Source organism: Lissotriton vulgaris, chromosome 7, assembly GCF_964263255.1.
Source record: "Lissotriton vulgaris chromosome 7, aLisVul1.2, whole genome shotgun sequence".
Classification (NCBI taxonomy): Eukaryota; Metazoa; Chordata; class Amphibia; order Caudata; family Salamandridae; genus Lissotriton; species Lissotriton vulgaris.
This window is the reverse complement of record NC_141695.1, coordinates 919,774,468-919,797,881: the sequence shown is the minus strand read 5'-3', so window position 1 is coordinate 919,797,881 and position 23,414 is coordinate 919,774,468.

Here is a 23,414-nt window from a genome sequence, read left to right as displayed (position 1 = left end):
CTTAAATTTGTCCCGGCTGGGGTAATTCCTATATGTATATATATACCTTTTGGTTGAACTTATGTGTTGAAAATAAATAATTTTGATGTTGTTTATCAAAACTATTCATGGAACTTATTATTGTATCCATGGTGATTACTTTTTTATTCTTGCTATGGGACCCTTGTTCCTAAAAACACTCAATCAAGTGTGAGGGATTTTTGATTGCCAATCACCTTTGTTTTACCTGTGTATTGATTCAGTTCCAGTTGTATTGCTGAGGGTGTTTCACTCTGCTGCTCAGTCCCAGGCCTCTGCTGGGATGCTAGAAAAGTGAGCATGCAAGTTGTGTAAGACCTTCAGGGTGTGAGGAAACATCAACATATGTTCATTGCTTTTAGTACGAGTGGGCAGAATGTGCGTAGTTCTACGTCATGGAATTCCACAGAGTTATCTAAAAACTTTGTGAAATTCTGCAAAGTTCTGCATATGGCACAATGCCGGAGGGGCTACATGGTAGTATTTTCAAACATTTATCTGATGTGGTAAGTGTTAGGCCCTACAGCTCTTTGCAGCTGCCTGCCAGCTCATGGCTGCACCGCCTGCTGCTGGGTGGCAGCATCAAGCTCACCAGACTAATCAAAAATCAAAGGCGACCATGTTTTTGTCTCTTCATGACTTCTCCGCTGAGTCAGGATGCTATCAGCTCCATAGGGCTGGCTTGCTGACTGAAGGCAATTTGTAATGGCAGCACTTGCTGGCAAGGAAATGAGTGAGCACCAGATGCGTGAGGACTGACCCACTCCTTGAAGCAATATCCAGGAGTTTCTTTCAAACAAAATCACACTCTCCTAAGAGATTTTCAGTATTCTCCAAAAACAAGGATTTTGGTAATATATCAAATGCCGAATGGGACAATACCTTTTTCTTACCTCTTCTGTAATCTAGGAAATGTTGAAGAATTGGGCTCTGGTTGAAGAGAGGAGTAGAGAGGGTGTCCTCATTTTAATTCCATGGATCCTGCTTTCTATTTATTGGAGCACACACCGGATGAGCTTGTTGGGCACTATGTGGGGTCAGTGCATATTGGCTTTGTGACATGCCTTCGTGAAAGGCTTTACCGTAGCAAATCAGTGTTGTTGATGTACTGCTGATCAACATGGGACCCTGGCTAGGGGTAGGCGGATGCAAAAAATCTACAATGCGGCAGAAGCGGAGTTTTTGCTGAACTCAGCACTGCAAGCTTAGCGTGGAGCATGGAAGTGCAACAACTACGATAACTCCTCTGGCGAAGCAGAGTTCACTGACCATCCTGAGCTTTTAATTCGAGGTTGAACTCATCGAAGGATTATTATTTCTGTTGGGCCAGCCTCAAGTAGATGGGAAAAATCATAATGCGAGTGGACTGATATTTGATGCCTCTGGCCTTCGGCACTTAAAGGAGTATTGTGCCACAATCATGGAAATTAGGTATGTGGGTTATATTTGGTCATGGAGGGCCCCTGGTGGCATTTTGGGCACTAGAGATCTGTGAGGCTACTCCAGTACAAACCGTGAGGAGTAGAGGTATGTCGGGACCCAGGATCTCAGTCAGGTTTCCAGGAATTTCTCTGGATCCATTCCCTCCATGGCTTATGGCAACCCAATGAACCTGAAGTTGTTCTACTGAGATCTGTTTTCTGCATCTTCTGATTTGACTTAGAGTTGTTTTGTCATGAAAAGAAATTCGGAGACCGTAGATTTGAAGCAGATCATCTCATATTAATAATAAAAATAATAGGGAAACTTATAAAGCACCTGGTTATGCACACCGGCGTGTCCCCGCGCTGTGGTAAGTGGAAGCAGCATGCCCTCAACTGTGCTCACTGCGCCTCAGCTACCGCACAAACAGATGAGTCTTGAGTTTTCCCCTGAGGTGGTGGCTAGCTCTCAGCCTTCATTCACCATATTCTGGAGGTCCTGCCTAAGCAGGGTCACATCCATCCGACTCTTGTTTCCACAACTTCCTGTGATGCTTGAAAGTCCTGCAAAATAGTTGCTCTTTCGGGTGACTTCGCTGGGGTGCCCTGGGGAATTGTCTGCCGGGTTCCCATCCAGATTCATTTGAGGGGTGATGAATCTACCCATTTTAGTCTGGGTCTCAGTTCCCTGGCCTTTGTCTTTGTCCTTGCCCATATGCTTCTGGAGTCCGTTATTAGGCCTGCACTGTCTACTTGGTACATGGCCATCTGTCTGGGTAGCTGGCGGTGTGCCCAATCTGGGGTGTCGTCACTCAGATTCAGTGGTTGATTGGCAGTTTCCCTGATGTGACCTGCTTGCCCTCAATCTGTATTGCTGCTATGGGGTGGAGGGAGAAAAAGCAGTCCGTAGTCACTCTGGTGTGGAGCCACCCAGGATCAGTTCTACACTCAATCTATGGATAAGTCCTCCAGGTCACAAGACGTAACCTGCTTGCCCCAACTGGCAGTCCAAAGGATGAAGAGAGAGAGAGAACCTGACAAGGGGCTGTCTGTCAGATCCTTCTACGATGTTAAGGCTGGACGATCATGGAGCTTATATCTCCTCCTTTTAGAGAGGTGGTGCCATTTAGGAGCCAAAAAACAGGTGAGGCCAACCCTCATGGGGACACAGCTTTGACTTCAGAGGGAGAGCCTGCACTTGCTGCTCCCTGGTTGCCAATTTCTTCTCGAGCTGTAGCTTAGGCCCATCTGGCAATTGCATCACCAAGGCCACACTCTGGTCTGGGATTCTTGCCTTTCAGGATCATGTTGGATGTGAAGGGAAAGGCGATCCAACACCTCACAAGCTGGTGTTGGGGGCACCTCCACACCAAGCCTGGTTTTCCCACAGCTGGGCTGTTTTTGTGTTCTATCTCCCAAAGGGCCAGCGGGGGCAAGTGGGTTACTCCAATCCCACTTGGGGCTCCCAGGAGTCAACAAGCCCGGGTGGTGGCAATGGTAGCAGGGCGTCCCCTGGACTCACCTCACCACAAAAATATGGCTCTCTGTTGTATTAATGCTCCAAGCTGCACATCCAGGAGGAGATGTCTCAATGTCCCACAGTCAGGCCCATGCGCACCCACTGGCCCAGAGAAAAGAGATGGGATCCTGGAGTCTGCCTGTATCTCAGCACCAGACGGCCCCAGAATTAACACCGCAGGCTGCCAGGATGCTGCCGTGGGCCTCCATGAGTCAAGCGACCACTTGCATCAACAACCATAGCGCTACACGGGCCTTGCGTATGCCACCGAGAGCTCTGCTCTGACGTCTTCACATTCCCTCCCACTCTGCACATCCGGCACAGAGGAAATCAATCTCAGGTAGCTCAGGGGAAGTTCAACAACACCCGAGCAGCATCTTTGATGTCACATGCTGCAGGATTACGTGGAGGTATGGTAAAGCTCTCTCAGAAACCATCTGTCATCTTAGATGAGCTAGCCACGATCGATTAATTTCAACGGTCAGCTTTCAGCAGCTGGAGCGAGTCTTTAGGCACATAATAAAGACCTCCATGAAGATGGATACTTCAACTCCCTGGTGAAAGAACTTGAGAAACATCACAGGTTGCTTGATCTTGAACACCTGCAGAAAATTGGGCAAATATTAATTATATGCTGTAAACATCTTGCAAAAGACTTGACCAGAGAGCACACATTAATACAAGTTTCAGTGTAATGTATAAATAGACCACAAACCTAATTTTTCACTCTACCAGAGGAAAATTCAGCCATATCTATAAGACATCAAATGTTGAAACACCCAAAAGGGGCCTTTGAAGCTGGGATTGGGACAATTGCCAGTTTTTAATAAATGGAAGTCTAGCATTACCCAACGGGAAATGGACAAATACACATGCAGGGTCTGTAAGGTTGGTATCTTAACTTTGCAACAGATGTCTCTCTTTTATAAACACTTTATTAAGGAGAGAAGGAATATTCTAATCCCTGTTTTTAGATCACTTCACATTTGGAAAGTAAATGAATCAATAGCTCTGGTGAAGAATTGCGATAATGTGTCATTATGTTTTAAATTGGCCACATTTCTTGAAATAGTAACGGAAAAACTTGATACGCTGGCCTATTAGTGAGTACCAGAAAGTTGGCATCAAATTGAGGAAACCTGATTGGATTTTCTTTCTACCTTATGTTATAGTTTGGGAGTGACTGCTCGGATTTTCTATATAATATTCAGCATGAAAAGGTTCTTTATGTCATTGGTAATGTTCGTAGAAGTGAGATTACTTGTGATGTTTGTTTTGGCCAAGAGCAATTTATCACTCTATAAATAAAACTTGAATCTTGAAACATGATGTTTATCCCAACCCAGTGGTCACCACTGAGTGCTCTCTCCAATTCTTAAAACTCATCTGGCGTATTGTGTTAATTTCTAGAGAGGGTGGCAGGGGTGCAGTCTTGAAGTTCTGTGCCTAGTTCTGATCATGTAAGAAGCCACACAGACTTTTATGAGCTTGGTGGTGTTCCAAACACTTGAAATGTGGGTACAACACAGAATAAAGTCAAACATTTAAAGTAAGGTTATGGGTATATTTGATTGATGAAAGGATGAGCAAAATAGATGAATGAGTAATGGGTGAATGCGTGAATAGGTGAAAGGGTAGGAAAAAGGGGATGTGAGTAGCTGTATAGGTTAGATGGATTATATTTGACAAGGTGCTAATCAGATAGATGGATACGTGATAAGATGGACTGATAAGAATTAGAAGATGGGTAGATTGGGGACAAAGTAGATGGTAAATGTGTATGTGCTTATAGAGTATCAGACAGTGAATGGTGGGTGACTAGGTGATTGGAGGGGAGTACGACAATAGCAGATGAATACATGAACAGTGAATGAGTAGATAGATGATTAGGTTGATGGTGAATGTTTGGATGTAGGGTAAATATTCCCATTTGGGCTTCGTTGGCGGTCCAACTGCCATTCAGCCTAGCAGTCCGACGGCTGCATTATGATATGGTTGATAGGACTGCTGCGGTCGGAAGGACTGACCAATGCATCCTACAGGCTCAAGGGTCCTGTTGAGCCATCGGTCAGATGGTAATCCCTACAATAGGGGCAGTGCCTGTACAGGCACCAACAGAGGGATTACATGCCTCACCGCCATTGAAAGGGTGCCAGAAAGGGACTTTGAGGGAGCCTAGCAGGGCACCCATTCCCATGGGCATTAGATATGGGGCCCAGGAGCACTGGTGGTGCCCCAAAACACCCATGCCCTGTAAGACAGGCCCCACATGGTGCCTGGCACCTAGGCATTAATGTTTCAAAACATGCTCTTTTCCGCTGAGGCTTGAGATGCAGCCCTTTTCCAGGATGCTGCACAGGCTGCAATGGAAAAGGGGATGTGTCCAGCTGCCTACACAGCAGTCATACCTTAGTTTGGCAGGTGGTACTGCCGACTATATGTCGGTCAGTTTCCAATCTGCTGCGATGGCGGTCAGAGGCTCATCCGAACACCATTGTAATTAGGCCTATATTGAATACATTTGTGGACAGAATTGAGTTGTGGATGGATAAAGTGGGTTGTATAGATGAGTAGGTGAATTAAAGGTGGATGTTTATGAGGGGTGGATCAATGTATCTATTGGTAAAAAATGGGGTTTGGTGAGTGAGGGGTTGAATGGAGGGAGAGTGAGTAGGTTGAAGGGTGGTGAGTGCTTGGATCAATGGGATGATAGTTGGATAAGGGGATGGAAGTGTGAATGCATGAATGGAGGAGTACATAGTTGGGTGGGAGAGTGCATGAATTAAAGAGTGGACAGATAGGTAAGTGTATGGGTTGTTCCTATCATTAGGAAGAAGCAAACAACACTTCTCAATTTAAAAGGAACATTTTATTGCAGATTTAACAAACCCCCGTGTCTATTACTGCACTGGGACTCAAGATATATATCTGAATGTACCTCACTCCTCAAAGAGTCACTCAGCATTACTTTGAAACAATGTGTCTTAATCGGACCCTCAGCATCCCCACTACTTTTTTTAAAGGCATGTCATTTATCCAGGGTTCTCCAAACATGCCCTGTGATAACATGATATTCGAGTAGATAGTTGAGTTAATGGACATCAATTTTAAGTTTCAGAAGTCTATGCATTGTTCTTTAGGGATATTCTCCAGCACTTACTGTATGCACCTCAATCCTAAAATGCAACAGTGTCTGGTAGTCAGACACCATTTTGTTAAGTTTAAAAGTTCAAACTGACTGGCATACAGTCAGACAATAATTTATTTTCCAAACTTTGAACAGTCAATATGGCACAGTCTTGATCATAGGTAGATCGTTTTAGCAAATTGTTGACACGTAGATGATACAGCAGAACAGCCGACACGTGTTTCACCATTTGATACAACTTTTTCAAGGCCCTAACACAGAAGTCAATAGCGTGAAAAACGCCACTTGGTCCATGTGATTGAAGTTTAATAGTAACAAGTAACTACAAACTACTCAATTCTTTGTGATCATTGAGGTAGAAATTACACAGCTGGTCACTTACCACATATGAGGTATGTTCCTCGTGCTCTTCATGTTCATTTTGAACCGAAGTCTCAATACGTACTTAGGGAGACACTTTACGCTACTGACTTTTGATATCAATACTGTTCTTTTAACAAGTTTCACATGAAGAGAACGAGGAACTTACCTCATACGTGTAAAGTGGCCAGCTGTGTAATTTCTACCTCTATGATCACAAAGAATGGAGTAGTTTGTAGTTAGTTGTTACTATTAAACTTTAACAACGTGGACCAAGTGGAGTTTTTATGCTTTTGACTTTTGTGTTAGAGCCTAGAAAAAGTCGAATAAAATGACCAAACCCGTGTCAGCTGTTCTGCTGTGTCATCTATGTGCCAACAATTTGCTAAAACGATCTTCCTATGATCAAGACTGTGCCATATTGACTGTTCAACATTTGGAAAATAAATTATTGTCTTAATGTATGCCAGTTAGTTTGAACTCTTAATCGTGATGTTCTCTGCTATATGTATTTTGTATATGCTATGTGCGTGGAGGATCTACTACCGCATACGGAATAATATTGTGGGTGGCAAGATATTTGCATTGAGCACGCCATAAACATATAATTGCTGCTAACTTCGCAAACACAACAGAGGTGCTTTGTGCGCTTTCAAAAACCACTGCCACCTTTCGATTTGCTTAACCATTTCGTTAAGCCACACTTGAAACTTTTCAGTTTTGACTGCTTTTTCCCTCATGTAGAAGAATGGATTTCACACTGTACTTATGTTGACTGTAGGACAGTGTATGTCCACACCATTTCCAAAACTACCCTTAGCATAGTTTACTTGCTTTTCACATTATTTCCAGTGTGCCTATCTCTAGCTTATTAGCTTTTTCTACCATATCATTGGCCTCTGCATTTTAGAGAATCGCATGACTATGTCTATTGCCTCAACACAGAAGAGGTCCTTAATTTCTTGGGACACTAACTGCATGCTACTGTCAGTGATGATGTAGCTCAGGGACCCTGCCTTGAAAGAAATGTGCCTTAACCTCTCACTTAATGGAAAGCTCTTACAAAAACTCCACTGACTGTGAACATCCATGATAAAAGTGTAAGATATCCAGAAGACAAGTTAAAGGGCCAATACATTCTAAGTAGATCTTCTCCCATGGTTTTCCAGGATCATCTGTGTCTTCCGTTAGAGTTTTCTTTCTTTTATTTTACATAAGTAACACTCCTGCACTTCATGAGTAACTCAGTCTTCAAGTCCATGTAATCAGACTTTCCTTCAGTGATTTCTTGGCTATAACAGACATACAGGACTGTGTCTAATATGTGTTGACACAGTGGGAATAAAAAGGAATGAGATGGAATGCTTCCAAAAGTGCTTATCAGAGTTTAGTCTATTTGCAAGCATTCCCTCCACCATCTTAGTCTTTTTGATATTCTTGATCATCATCTGTGCCAAGGGCCCTCATGGACCAAAGTGATCAACCTGCTCGACAAGGACTCCACACGTACAAACTGCTTACCCCATATCAGCACTCCCTTGAAGCAGACAGATAACTCAGTCATTACCTTGAAATTTGGTCATACACTAAAAGGAACTCAACTTACACCAAAGTTACTTTTCTTGCTCAACGAGTTTGAGAACACTGACTCTCTCAGAGGTGTTCACCAGAACCCATCTCACTGGATCGATCACAACAATCCAACACATTCATAACACTGGCAACCACCCTCTCACCCTCAAAGGAGACGTCCATCTCATTTTGCTTCAGGAACAGTCTGGAGAGACAATCTGCAACACTGTGTTTTGATCCCAGACTGTACTTGACAATATAATTGTAATCTTGTACCCTATCAGCCAGCCATGCCAATCTCGCAGAATCATTCACTGCACCAGGAAGTAGATCATTAACTTAAAGTTTGTGAACTATTCCAAATTGAACCTTTAAACCCTAAATGAAAGTGTCAAAGCATGACAATTCAGCCGCTAACTCCTCCCTCTCCATAAAGGAGTAGTTTGTGTCAGAATCCCAACAAAACAATCATTTTGGAATGTTTCTCATACTGAAAAAGGGTAGCACTAGTGTTTCTTGCACAGCAATTAACAGTGAGAGAAGTGTTTTAGACTCATCAAAGGCAGTCAGCACCCCTGCATTGGCAATAGAGTCCTTGAACTATTCTTGAAAGTTGAGGCTTCAAGTGGCCTCCAAAACAAAACCCACCCAATGTTTTCAACTTCTTAAATATTCAGTCCTACTTGCATAGTCTCTGACAAACCTTGAGAAGTATCCAATAAGGCACTTCGAATAGCGTAACTGATCTTTATCTACCACTGTGGACTTCAACAGGTTGGCCTTCAGTCAGATTCCAACTGCTGAAATAGGATAACTTACAATTTGGACCTCCTGCACTAATAATTTACATTTCTCCCTGTGTGGCATGATTCCAGCTCTTCTAATTTAACAATTTATTTATTTGTTTATGACATTTGTAAAGCGTCTGTTTTAAGATATAATTGTTCTTCGGCAGCACTTCCTTTCCATTGATATGACCCAACAATCTTATATTGGGAAAATAGAGCTGTGTTTATTTTTTGTAGCTTCGGCCTCAATATTCTCAGCTAAACAGGACACAATACACAAAATCTTGTTTGCGATATGATGTCTCTGAATAGTCTCCTACACCACAATATACTTTTTCTCTCACCCTACCTGCACATGTGGGTGAAATTTCCTTTCCTGGAACAACTTATGGCTTTATGACTATTGTTGCTGCAATTGCCTGCATTTCCTACCCCTATGTTTTTCTTGCTTACAGAATTGACCACTGCCCTCATCTTATCTCATATGCAGCTACCACATCAGAGCAGTTTGTATTCTTTCCATCCAATTTTTCCACTTCTTTTATACACTGATAGGATTACTCCACCAGCTGTGCAATAGTCTTCTCCAATGCTGTGTTATGGGCCACCCACAATCTCTCCTGCATTTCATTTTACAATAGTACTGAACAATTAATCAGTCTTTAATCAATTTGTTATTAATTGCCACCAAAAGAATATGTTAGTGACAACTTCCACATTCTCCCTTCAAACACATCCAATGTTTTATCTGTTTTTGAGTTGGGTATGGATTTGTGTCTTGTAATAACAACATTGACCAATTTGAAAGACCCTGGCCCAAGTCTCAATAATGCCTCATTATAAACACCTGGAATGATAACCTCTTAAGCATCACAGTGAATAGTAAACATTTAGAAATGTGCTGCCCTGTTTTCTGTAGTCCACTCAAGACTAAGAGCCTGATTTAGAGCTCGGCGGATTGGTTACTCCATCACAACGGTGATGGATATCCCGCCCACCGATACATAAATCCCATTGGATATAATGGGATATATATTTCGAAAGACAGGATATCTGTCACCGTTGTGATGGAGTAACCCATCAGCCGAGATCTAACCTAAGACTTTTTCCAGATGAAAAGAAAATGCATGCCATCAAGAGCTTCAATATCATTTTCTGTAACTACAATCATTCAATAAAAGGTGGATCTGCTTGTGTGAAGAAGCAGTGACGTAAGATAAGAGCTTTCTGGATATCCACAGTGGGAGTGAGATGTGATCAGTTGAAATGATTCATCATTAAAACATGTCACACTGATAACAGGCCTTGCAAAGACAACCAACACCCAACACATGTATGGTCCAAAGATGTGCTTGTCAGCGTGAATTGAGACAACATAGAACAGTATTTTGCAATTGGCTGGGAACACAAAATAGAATTGCTAGACATTGGTGCAGAAAAAGAAAGAAAATACTAGACCTCAGCCCAGACTCTGTGATTGCATTTGGTGAGATACATACCATGGGGGAGATAAAAAATAGCAAGATTGTAGGAGGTGAGTGTAAGAGAAGTTCTTTAGGATTCAGCAGGCTGAAGACGTTACTAGAAAGAATAGATTCAGCCTCCGTCTCACCCTCGAGAAGGATGTCCTCTCCACAATGCACCTCACTTGCTATAGGGCTACTACCTCAGTTGTTTATATTATGCCACCCTGATTTGCATAATTTCATGAATGTCCCATTACCCTTGTTACATGAAATTGCCAAAAAGTGTAGTAAATCACAGTAAAGATTTACTGCAAGCACACTGGAACATCAGAAAGCAAGCAGTTGATTTTGGTGGTGCTCTTGTTGTTGAAAGACACAATTGTGTCAAAAACGAATGCAAGGATACATTTCACAATAAAATATAGTCCAAACTGTCAGAGTTGCATTTAGCCTAATTACGCATAATTGTACATAATTTAGGTTGATTACTCAAAATCAATTTATGTGAATTTCGCACAACCCCCTTTCAGGGCAATAATAATCTGGTGGCAGGAAGGATCATAACCCCCTTCCCCTAAAGCTCTTTCTTTATCTCTTAAATTAAAATTAAAAGTACTCTTCCTTATCTGTTTTTTACTCATTACTTCATTGTTAGTGAGGCATCACATATATACCCTCATACACTTCCTGTAACACAAGCCTTAAAAAATCATACTTGTGATGTTAATGTTGATTTTACCACTCTGTCATACAACCACTCATTTGAGTTGTCTGCTTGTCTCAACTTGGGCAAAAGTCATTGCAATCTCAGGACTTCAACACACAGGGTAGATCTTGCAACACAAAACACCTGCACAGAAAGGTATGTCCTTATATTAACAAGCTCACAATAGAGGATCAGAGGATTGTTCACATATTTCTTTTTAAATCATAAACATAAATGTCAGAATGTATTTGCGTCATGTGTCTTAATTGTTCTCATTACGACTGGCAACACACAGCAGATAAATTCTATGCAATGGTAAGTTAGATTGCTGCTCTTTTGTTTAAAGTTCTAACCTCTAGGGGCGTGGCTTGGCCGGACATTGAGTGGGCTCTGTCGGCCAAGCATTAATTATCTGACACTATCCGGTAGATTCACTCACCATCGCTGCACTTCGAGGCTGTTCCCTGGCTGCTGAGTCCGCACTGTGCAGAACCATTGCATTCCTGCCTCATGACTGGGCCCTGCGACGGAGCTGTGCCATCTTCCTCAGGACGCCGGGCCTGCGACTTTTTGATCTCGAGGTCAGGCCTTCTCTGCTGGAGATCGACTGCTGGCCTCTGGGAGCTGCTGTGTTGCTGCTGGCCGGCCGCGGGCGAGTGGGGCTGCGGCCGTGGTCCTTCGGGCGGGGTAGGGGGCCAGACTGTCCCGCCGGGCCCGGTGGTGGGTCTGCGCAGCCGCCGCGGGTGCCCGAGCTCGGTACTGCGGGCGGTTGGCCCCCGCGAATCCCTGCTCGTTCCGCTATGCGGTTTGGACGGCCCCCCCCCCCGGCTGCCTATTGTTTTATCTGGCCGCGCGGGCGGTGCCCGCTGTCCCCCGAGCCTTGCCTGTACATTGTACCAGCCTCCTCTCTACTGCTGGGACAGGCCTCGGTCCCGCAGCGGCCCTAATTGCCTTCGGCCCGCCTACCCTCCACTGCTGCTGCCCTTCGGTGAAGCCTATCCCAGCTCTCATTTGGTTTGCTGCCACCCTTGGAGGGTTTGTGCCATTGCCTGGATCGTTGGGCCCGGGCCCCCTGCTCCACAGGGCCGGGCCGTTCTCTGGAGTGGTTGCTGCGCATGCCTGGTTGCCACTGGACACCATCCGGGTCTTCGGGTGGGTGGGTGTGTGAGACTGCCTCTGTGACTTTGCGGGTGAGGTTGGGGGCTTGTTGGCTGCTCCTCCAACCTGGTGTGCTGCGGAGTGGGTGTCTGTAGTTTGGCGGGTCCTCGGCTGCCTTGTGTGGCCTCTGTGAGCGCTTGGGCTCGGGCAGTGAGTGGCAGGCCCCCAGCGAATCCTTGCTCGCCCCGCTATGACTAGGTGTGCTCCCCCCCCCTGATGACTCTTCGCTTCTGGGGCAGCTTGCTGCCAGCCCTTTGTTCCCTGGGCCTGCCGTTCTCTGTCCGCGGCTCCTCGACCTACCTGGGCACTGAGATGCCAGGATTGACTTTTCTGCTATTTGTTGCCACATCGGTTCTCCAGCCTGCTCTCATCTCTCCGCCACTGTTACCGGCCCACCGAACGTCACCACGATTGCACCTCTGGTGTCCCTGCAATTTACTGCCCCCACACCTGTGGACTTACTGGGGCTGCTTGTGTCCAGCTAAGCGGCCTGCTCTCCTTTCCGGTGCCCAGTGGCGCCACGCTCCCCTGGCCCTGTCTGGTTGGGCACGCCCTGGCGGATCCTTCATCTCTGGTCAGGTGGCTGGAGGACTGTTTTTTACTGCTTCGGCACCTCCTAGGAGCTCCTTGGTACTTGGACTCAGTGGCACCTCAAACTGTCTCGTCTCCCTTGGGCGGGCGGGCATGGGCTGGCTGCCTGAGCTGCCTTGTTCTGCGGCTTGCTTGAGATCCTGCTGTTGTGTCTTCAAGTCATGGGGAAAAGCGTTCCCAAACAGCCCAAGATTGCATTTGAACTCCGGAAGTCTTCTCGCCAGGACGGTATGGGCTCTGAGGATGCTGCCTCTACGGCAAACATGGGGGCCCCATCCATTTGCATGGACGACCTCAAGGCCATCATGCTGGACGTCAAATCTACGGTGACGGGTATTGCCACCCAGCTTGACCAACTCTCGGCTCGTCTGGACAAAGTGAAGGCCAGTGTCGACTCCCACGACAACCGTCTCCTCCACGTTGAGACCAAGGTCTCGGATGCTGAGGATGCTGCCACACAAGACCGGCAAAAACTTTTTCAGATGGATAAGATCCTGGCCCTCATCTGAGACAAGAACGAGGACTGGAGGCCTGTTCTCAGCGGAGCAACCTCCGCATTACGGGCCTTCCAGAGTCCACAAACATTTCGAAGATGGAGGACTTCGTGGAGCAGTTGATTAGGGAAATATTTGGCGACGTCCTGTCCCCGGTTTTCATCGTAGAGCGTGCCCATCGCTCTCTCGGGCCGCCCACTACTGCCTCCCTGCCCCATCATTGGCAAGATTCTGTATTATCGAGACCGGGACACCATTCTCAGGGCGCCTCGCGACAAGGGCACCATCACCCACCAGGGTAATGCACTTTCCTTCTACCCTGACTATAACCTTGCTGTCCAGGATGCACAGAGATAATTTCTTCCTGCTAAATGTATTCTCCTAAAGCACGAGGTTTCGTACTCATTGGCTTATCCAACGAAGGTCAGGGTTTGTCAGGGCTCAAAAACACTCATCTTTCCTGACCCCAGGGAGGCTCTAGTGTTTGCTAAAAAATTGGACAAAAATGGCTGTTCCTCCCCCTCCACGTCTCATCTGACGGGGCTGGCCGCCTCAGCGACAATGACTAAGAAGAGCAGACATTACTGGTTTATGACCCCTTACTAGGTGTTTGAGTGATGTTTGACGAATTTACTGCTTGGCCACCCTGTTTCTCTGCGGGAGAGAATGCCTAGCCCTGCCATGCCCTCACGGGATGATTCCCTTCACTCTCACGGTCCTCCCCCTACCTAGTTGTGGGTTCCTGGGGTGGGGCGGGAGGTTAACTCAGCCTATTTGGGGGTTGGAGTCGGTGCGGGTGGTTGGGGTTTTGTGCTCTTGGGTTGTTGTGTAAGATTGGGGTGGGGAGTTGGGGGGGATTGCAGGGTGCTTTGATCTCTTACTGTAGAGGTGGCTTCAGTGCGCCGCCATTTTGTTGCTCACTATTGTTTTTACATGTTGCTCTGCTGACACTGTGTTGCGTTCCATTGACACTGTAACATGCCTGCTGCTCTGGTTATTTGCTCTTGATACTATACGTCATGTCTCACTGTGCTCTCTGATTGGTCCTGTTCATGCACACTGTACTTGGTTTTCAGGTCGACTTGTGACTCTCTGGATCACCCACATTCCCACTACGCTACCTCTCTTTTTTGCTGTCTGGGGCTCAGCCTTCCTTATCCCTCGCAGAGATCTGCGTACTTGGCACTGTTTTTCCACTCATTGCTTGTGTGCCTTCCCCCTACAGCCACTCTTACTTCGCCCATCGGTGGTGCGATACCGGGGGTCTCTACCCCCCTGGTCCGGATCGCTGAACACTGCCCCCCTGCCCCCCTTCCCCTCTGCTCCTTGCAATGGTTGCGCTCCTCTGGGGGGCCGCCTCTGCTGCGCAGGTTATTGATTTCGCTCCTGTCTCCTTATGGCTGAGTTGGTGTGCTGGTCCTGGAATATCCGGGGCTTGAACGATCATCGCAAATCCCGCCTGATCCATTCCCATCTACAGCACCATAAAGTTGATCTCTGTCTCCTTCAAGAGACACACCTGCTGCCTGGGACGCTCTCCAAACTCCGCTCCAGGTGTTGAGCGGAATCCCACCCGCCACTTATTCCTCATATTCTAGGGGTGTTTCTATTCTGATGGCAGACGGACAGGGCAATCCTCGCCCCGGAGGGTAGATATGTGATTCTCCACGGCTTGCTACTGGCGCAGCCTGTCACGATTGCCGCAGTATATGGCCCCAACAGTGATGATGCAGACTTTTTCACCCATGTTTGGCACCTCATCTCCTGTTGTGGTCCTGCGGTGATTATCTGGGGCGGGGACATTAATGTTACTCCTTCTGCGGCTCTAGATTGGTCAGGCTCCCATTCCTTTTATCCACGCGCCGCTGTGGCCATTTTGTCTATTTGTACCGACAATGCTCTCTACGATGTTTGGCGGCATTCCTACCTCGAGCTGCGGGAGGGCACCTGCTTCACTGGCGCGCAGGGCTGTTGGTTCCGCATACATTTTTGGCTGACCTCCTTGGATGTCTTGCCCTGGCTTTCCGAAGTGGGGCACATGGCTCACACCTTTCCCGACCATGTGCCTGTCCAGATCCGTCTTCGCCCTCCTCAATACCCGAGGCGGGCTTTTGCTCGGCACCTTTCTCCTTCAGTTCTCCGTGACCCCGTCTTCTGTACGGACATTCAGACCGCAATCACCACTTATTTTAACCTCAATGGGGGCACGGTGGAGTCCGCTTCCACCTTATGGGAAGGATTCAAGGCCGTCATCCGTGGGGAGTGTATATCTAAGCAGGCAGGAGTCCTTTGTTCTATTTGTTCCACTCTGGAGAATCTCGAGGGGGAAATCAGGGATTTGGAGGCCGCCCAGGGTGCAAACCCCAGTTCAGAGACAATGGCGAAACTGCGCCAGAAACACACCGAATTCTCCGACGAGGCTGGTCGCGAGTTATCATTCCTGGGCAGGGAGGGCCGAGAGCATCGTTTTGGTGAGGGGGACCACCCCGGGGGTACCCTCACCAACCTTCTTCGCCCATATGTTATGGCACTAAATGACGGTGGTTCGGACAGGACTACCTCCCCGGATCTCATCAAGACTGATTTTCTTGACTTCTATTTGCAACTCCACTCCGCTGGTGCGCCACCGCCTCGAATAGACTTTGACCAATATTTCGACTCCATCACCTTGGTATGGTTGGAAGACCACCATCGTAAATTTCTTGATGAACCATTCTCTAGAGAAGAAACAATGGCAGCCATCAATAGTCTACCCGGAGACAAGGCCCCTGGTTTAGACGGACTGCCGGCCTCTTTCTATGAGACTTTTGCGGATCTTCTGGAGCTGCATCTCGCTGCAATGTATAATGACTCGTTTGACTCCGGCTCCTTTCCGCCTTGTCTGTGTGAGGCGCTGTTAACCCTCCTTCTTAAACCTGATAAACCTTCCTACCGTCCCCTGTCTCTTATTAATATCGATAACAAAATCTTTGCTAAGTTGATTGCTACCCGTCTTCTCTTACTTATGCCTACTATCGCTCGTCCTGATCAATCGGGTTTCATCCCTGGGAGGGCGGCCTCCCATAACCTCTGTACAATTTTCTTGGTGTTGCATCAAATTAACGCTGACCTTCGGGCCGTGGCTGCCTTGCTTGATGCCACCAAGGCATTTGACACGATGGAGTGGCCCTTTTTATTCTACATTTTACCTCGCATGGGCTTTAGTATCCACTTCCTGCGCAGCATCAGACTCCTGTATACCAACCCCACAGTGCGTCTCCGCATTAACGGCCATGTTTTGGATCCCATTGCCATCGCTCGTGGCACGCGTCAGGGGTGCCCACTATCGCCCATGCTTTTTGCTATAGCGATGGAGCCCCTGGCTGCAAGGCTGCGGCAGCACCATACTCACAGAGGCCTTGGCTTTTCGTCTCATGCCTTGCTTCTCTCAATGTATGCGGACGATATAATGCTTTATGTCCGTCACCCCCAAGAGAACCTTAGCCCCCTCGTCCGTGAAATCATTCGGTTTGATGGGCTGTCGGGCATCCAGGTAAACTGGAGCAAGTTAGCCCTGTTCCCACTGACTGAGCCACGGTGCCTTTTCCCCATGACTTTCCATTTGTATGGGCCTCAGGCCCAACGTGCTATTTGGGCATTTGGCTCAGCAGAAACCTGGACGAATTGTGGAGATAGACCTTCGGGTGCGTGGTGAACTGGCTGGAATCCAAGATCCCATTGTGGAGTAGGCTCCCCCTGTCTTTGGCATGTCGCATCGCCATCGCCAAAATGGTGGTTCTCCCAAAACTCCTCTTACTTGTTTTTGAATTACGCTCTTTGATTATCTCATTGGTCTGGGCAGGTAAACAACCAAGAGTAGCTTACTATAGCCTCACTATCCCCATGTCTGCTGGTGGGATGGACACGCCTGACTTTAAGTTGTATGCTTTATGCGCTCAGGCTAGTTTCCTGCATTTCTGGATTCACCCTTCTCCCTACCAACCTCATGTTGCCATTGAGAGGTATCTGGCCTCTCCCTGGCCTCTGTCCATTCCTCTGTTTGTGCCCGCAGTGTCCCCTCGAGCTGAGGTCGACCCGGTCGCAACGCTTCGTTGTGCCTGGTGTGACCTCGCCGGCTGTCTGACGTTCCCTTGCTCTCTGCTAATTCTGTGCCCATAACAAACCACCAGGATTTTCCCTCCCTCCAGGCCTCCAGTATGTTCAGGAGTGCGGCAGGCTTGGGCCTTGCGATGGTGGGGGATCTCTATCCGGAGAACACCTTTTTTATGCTCCCTGGCACATCGGGCCCCGGGATATGCTCCTATTCTACCAGCTTTGCGCCACGTGTCGGAAGCTGCACTCTACCTTCCCCATCCCCCAGCCAATATGCCTGCTCTGGATCTCATTTATACCTCCTCATCCCCACATAAATTAGTCACCAAACTCTATGCTCTCACTTTGGTGTCTGTTCCCATCACCTCAGATCGTGCTCAGGAGGCATGGGGAATTGATCTTGGAGACGAGATCTCGCCAGCTGACTGGCTTTATTGTTGTACTCAAACGAGGAAACTGTTACCAAATTACCAGCTTAGCTTGATCCATTTTAAATACCTGCATAGGTTCTACCGTAACTCGGTGCAACTCCATAGGCTCGGGCTCATTCCTGGAGACAACTGCATGCGTTGTGCCGCTCCTGCAGTGGGCTTTGCCCATCTGGCTTGGCTTTGCCCGAAGGTCTCAGAGTTCTGGAGGGTGGTTTGTTTGTCTATCTCTGATATCACTGGTGCGACAGTGCAGCCGATCCACCTCTGTGCCTCCTTGGGTTTGTTAAGTTTTGCCCTGGGGCTTCCCGCCGCTTGATCACGATGCTGCTGGTCCTTGCTAGGCTTAAGGTGGCCATGTGCTGGGGTCGCAAGCCGGTTCCCAAGGTTGAAAGTTAGGTTGGAGATGCCTTTTGGTGCCAGACTCTCCTGTCAGAGTTCTGGGATTTGATGCCTGCTAGGTCCCGCCCTGTTGATATTTGGGCCCCCTGATCACATACCTCCTCTCCCGCTCTCATCCTAGTGGTGCTGCCTCTCCCGCACTCCCCACCAGCCCTGAGTCCGCAGCGGCAGCCTGTGCTGGCCAGTGACTGCATCCCCTCCCCTGTAGTGGGCGCCTCCACCCCCTTCTCCCTGGCCATTTTATAGCCACTAATGCTTGATCTGTGTTTATCTCTGTGGGAGGGATCTTGTTGTGATGGAGAAGAGATATTTTTTACATGTTTATTCACTGTGTTGACAATTGACATTAATGTATCTTGGAGCGCATGTTCTGTTTATTCTTTTATGTATCGTATTGTGCTCTTGCAGGCTGTACTGTATCTGCCTTGAATTTTCTGAATAAAGGTTTTTGAAAATTACAACAAAAAAAATGCTAACTTCTTTATTTATTACTGAGAGCGTAGCATTGTGTTTTTTAAAATTATATTCCACTGTTTGCACCGTGCTCAGTACGTCAGGTTATTCTTTCAAATTTTAATATTGCCATAATAATTGGGCTGAAATTTGGCAATATAAGGGCAGTACTACAAGATATGTTAGGCTGTGTTGTTAACTGCAGGATAAAAATCTTTGTGCCACTCAAAAGGTGTTTGGGAAAAATATCAAGTTCAAAATATTATGGCAAAATATTGCAAAAAAAAATATTGAGATAAAAAATATGAGGGTATAGTATATTGTTGTCAATAATATGTTTTGTTTGGTAAATAGTATGATTTTGAAGAATGTTTTAATATTGTTTTCAGTTATATAGTTGTAGATATTATTGTTTTCGAAAAACTATTTTAATGTGTTTTAGTTAACATAATAATTTTAGGTGAGTATTGTTGGTATAATTGTTATTAATTCTATAAAATATAGTTTGTAATTTTAAGCGATTTAAAGATTTTGTTACCATGTTATTAGAAATTTATAGTTTCGTAGTGGGTTATTGGGTTTGTAGGGGGATAAGGTGAGATGTTATTTGAATTAGAAATATGTTTAGTTTAATGGTAGCATCTGGGGGACTGTGTAGTCTATGCCAAAAGTAATCCAGTACCCTACAGGAATTGTCAGCCCTCCCCCTACGACCATGGAACATTCTCCAATGAAAGGGCATCATGGAGGTATTTGATGAACTTCAGCTGGTCGGGCCCCTTATTAAACTAACATTGAAAAAGGCATTTCTGCCGAAATGATTCTCCAAGGAGTTATTTTATTGCATATTAAGAAGATTGCCTTTATCAGAGTGTGTAAGCAATAAATCTATTTACTGTAAGCCCGAGCACGTGTTGGAGCCCGTTCTTCAACTGAGGGCTCGTTTTGGATTGTATATATTGTATATATATATATATATATATATATATATATATATATATATAGAGAGAGAGAGAGAGAGAGAGAGAGAGAAAGAGAGAGAGAGAGAGAGAGAGAGAGAGAGAGAGAGAGAGAGAGAGATAGATAGATAGATAGATAGATAGATACATTTCATCTTTGAAAACTTGGGTCGAAGTGGCGCGTGCTTACTTTATTGTGTAAACTTGGTGGTGGATGTATGCTGAAACCCAATTGTTGGCTCTGGGGTTATCCTATTGCCTTGAAAGCAATTTCAATTATGGGAAAACTCGAGTGGACATTTATAAATACATCAGAAAGCTCAAGCTAAAAAAGTTCTTCAGAAGTAAAAATGGCAACAAAAACCTGGAAAATGAAGTCAATCAAGTAGCAGCCAATATGCCTAACATTCTAGCCTCGAATGCCACAACACTACTAACCAAACATGAGCTGAATAATGAGAATCATCTAGAGCACGCGAGTGGGCTCAGTCAAACATGCACCCAAGAAAGATTGACTAGACTTAATTTGGTCCCACCAAGTGAAGGCATTAGCCCTTTTAAAGCCAAATCTACGTTTTACCCCATGATGCCTAAAGACGCTATTGATATATTTCATGAAAGATTTATCAATGAAATGAAGAAACTATACCATAAGGTTAATCACAGCAAAAAAAGATTTAAACATCGGGATATTGAACATGAAACCATATTCACAAGCTACGCAACAACAAGGATATAGTTATCAATAAATCAGATAAAGGGGGAAATGTTGTTATTTGGCCACGTAAAGAATATACAGAAAAGCCATATAAACAACTATCTGACCTGGCCTGTTATACCATTAGCACTATGGTGGACTACAATAAAGCCTGATGGGCTGGAAAAGACAAGGTTTGATCTCTATTCAAGAGTTTAAGTTTATGATGAATGACTTTCCTGTTATTCCTACCTTGTACCTTATCCTAAGATTAATAAAGAAACCAGACTCAATATGTTGATTATTTCCTGCAATCTCATGTCCAGGCACTACCTTACTTTGTGAGAGACACTAGTGACTTTCTTGATAAGATCAAAGATATCACATGGGGGGATAATCTTTTGTTCATTACCATGGACATTGAGTCGCTATATACGAGCATTATTCACCAAATGGGCTTGACCGCTGTCAAACACTACTTAGATAAAAGACCTCTGATTTTTCACAGTCACAATTTGATGCTCCTTGAAATGATTACATGGTGCCTTTTCAAAAAATGTTCATGTTTGATAACAAGCTATTTTGCCAAAATCGGGGAGTGGCTATGGGAGCCTGCTTCTCTCCCAGATATGCGTGCTTGCATGTTGGCTGGTGGGAGGAGCAGGTTCTCTGGGGCACTATGGGCAGGATGTATGATAACAATGTGCTGTACTGGCTAAGGTACATTGATGATGTGTTTCTGATATGGAGTGGTGATACAGAAAGTGCTATATCTTTCATCAATGAGCTTAAGGATAATGATAGCAATCTCAGATTCACATCACACATTAGCCCAACACAGGTGGCATTCCTAGATACTACTATCTACGTATCAGGAAGTACATTGGAATCCATACTCTTTTAGGAAACCTACAGCAGGAAATTCCACCTTACACACACTTAGTTCTATCCCAGCCACCTCATTAGAAGTATCCCATATGGGGAACTTTTAAGACTCAAACGCATCTGTAGCACCGATGAGGAGCTTGCCAAATGCACCCACAATGCATTAGCCAGATTTAAAGCTAGATGTTACAGTGAGTCAGTACTCAAGGAAGCCAGAGATAAGGCAGCACTCAGGACAAGAGAATCCCTATTAGGTGCAGTCAGCAAGTCATCTAAGATAGGACATAAGGGAGATGAGGATAATGCTCCACTTCTTATCACCACATTTAACAGGCAACAAAAACAGTTGAAGGCCATTATTAACAACAGCTGGCCTATCTTGAGAACAGATGCCGTGTTAGCTCCCTGTCTACCTGAGAAGCCTTCTATTACTTACAGACGTGCTGTTTCTATGAGAAGCCAACTAGTAAAAAACAGCCCTGATATAACAACTATTAACACTTGGCTACAATCAAAGAATGGCTTCTACAAATGCACTTCTTGTAGGGCTTGTAAATTTGGAGTTAATCGGATTTTTTACATGACTCCTTTCAGCTCTAAGGAAATACAGATTAAAGGGCACTATACTTGCCAGACAGAATTTGCCGTCTATGTCCTTACTTGTACCTGTGACCTCAATTATGTGGGCAGCACAAAACTTCAAGTGCATGCCCGCATTCTTCAACATTTGAGACCCATTGTTAATAACGATGCAACCTATCCGGTTGCTTGTCATTTTAAGGACATGCACAAAAATTATCTCCAATGCCTTACCTAGGGGCCGATTAGGATGGCGAACGGATTGCCCCCGCCGGGCGGGGGCAATCCGTCCGCCATCCTCACAGAAATGACCACCCGCCACATTAGGATGGTGGGGAAGTCCGCGGCAGATGGCAAGACCGTCCGCCGCTTTTCCGACGGTCGCGAAAAAGTGGTTACATATGATGGCGGTGTCTGCGAGACACCGCCAACCATATTAAGATGCCGGCGGTCCTATGAATTTCTACGGCGGCATTGCTGCCGTGGAAAGGCATACGGTCTTTGCTTTGGGGGCCCGTTGCGGGCCCCCAGGGTGAAGGGGGGAGGGGGTGCACATGGGGGGTACCTATGACACCCCCTTGCATTTCAAAGTACAACATGGCAGGCACCGTGCTCTGCCTGTCGTGTTGTGCTTTGAAACGCACAACATCCATTTTTAGCATTGCGGCGGACAGTGCTTTCAGTACTGCTCGCCACAATGTTAAAAATGCGGGATGCACCCGCCACTGTGGCGGGTGCATCCTAATTCGTCGCACGGGACCTCCGCCCCTGTGGGGGATGGTCCCTTCCTATGACGGGATGGCGGACGGACAGAGTCCGTCCTCCATCCTAATCGGCCCCTTACTTTGTGATTGATGCCGTCCCCAAGTTTAGACGAGGGGCAATAGAGAAAGGATTTTAAGACAATTGGAGACTCGCTTTATATTAGAACTTGAATCTAAGGTCCCTTTTGGCTTGAATACTACTGAAGACATGCATACTTACTTGAAGTATTTATTTTCTGTATCTTTCGGTACCCCTAATCGCATATCATACTGAATCTTCTGATTTGAATAATACTTTTCGCTGGATGTATAAACGTTTGGACTTGTTTTTACAACACACACATTCATTATTTTTATTCAACACTCACTCATTTAACAATTTTTTCTATATTTCCTGTACATGATTTGAATTCATTCAGGTGATATCAGCCAAGGACAACTCCTCTGATGTTCGCAGTTTGTGAACATTCTGGTTTTGAGTACTGTAATACATTTATGTTTACATCCGGGCGTATTTGCACATTTATTTTATTCTACTACATGGTTGCACTGATATGTATATTTTAATTGAATTACATATTTGTGATGTTTTGCACATTTAGGAGGGGGTCAAGTGATGTTTTTATGGAAATATTCTTTACAGACTTTTAAATTGTCCTTCATGGTGATCAGATGTGTTGCATTATAAAAGTTGGAAGTATTATTACAGGACACTAATTATACTGAAGTGGACACATTGCATTCATGCTTTTATAAATAGTCCATTATTTATCATGGTATTTATACGGGTATTTATTTATTTATTGATTGATATATTTACTATAAATTTTAAATATGTATTTATTTATCCAGTATAAATGTATGTGTCTTGCCAATGTTATTTAAGTTGGTTTAAATGAATTATTCCTTTAACA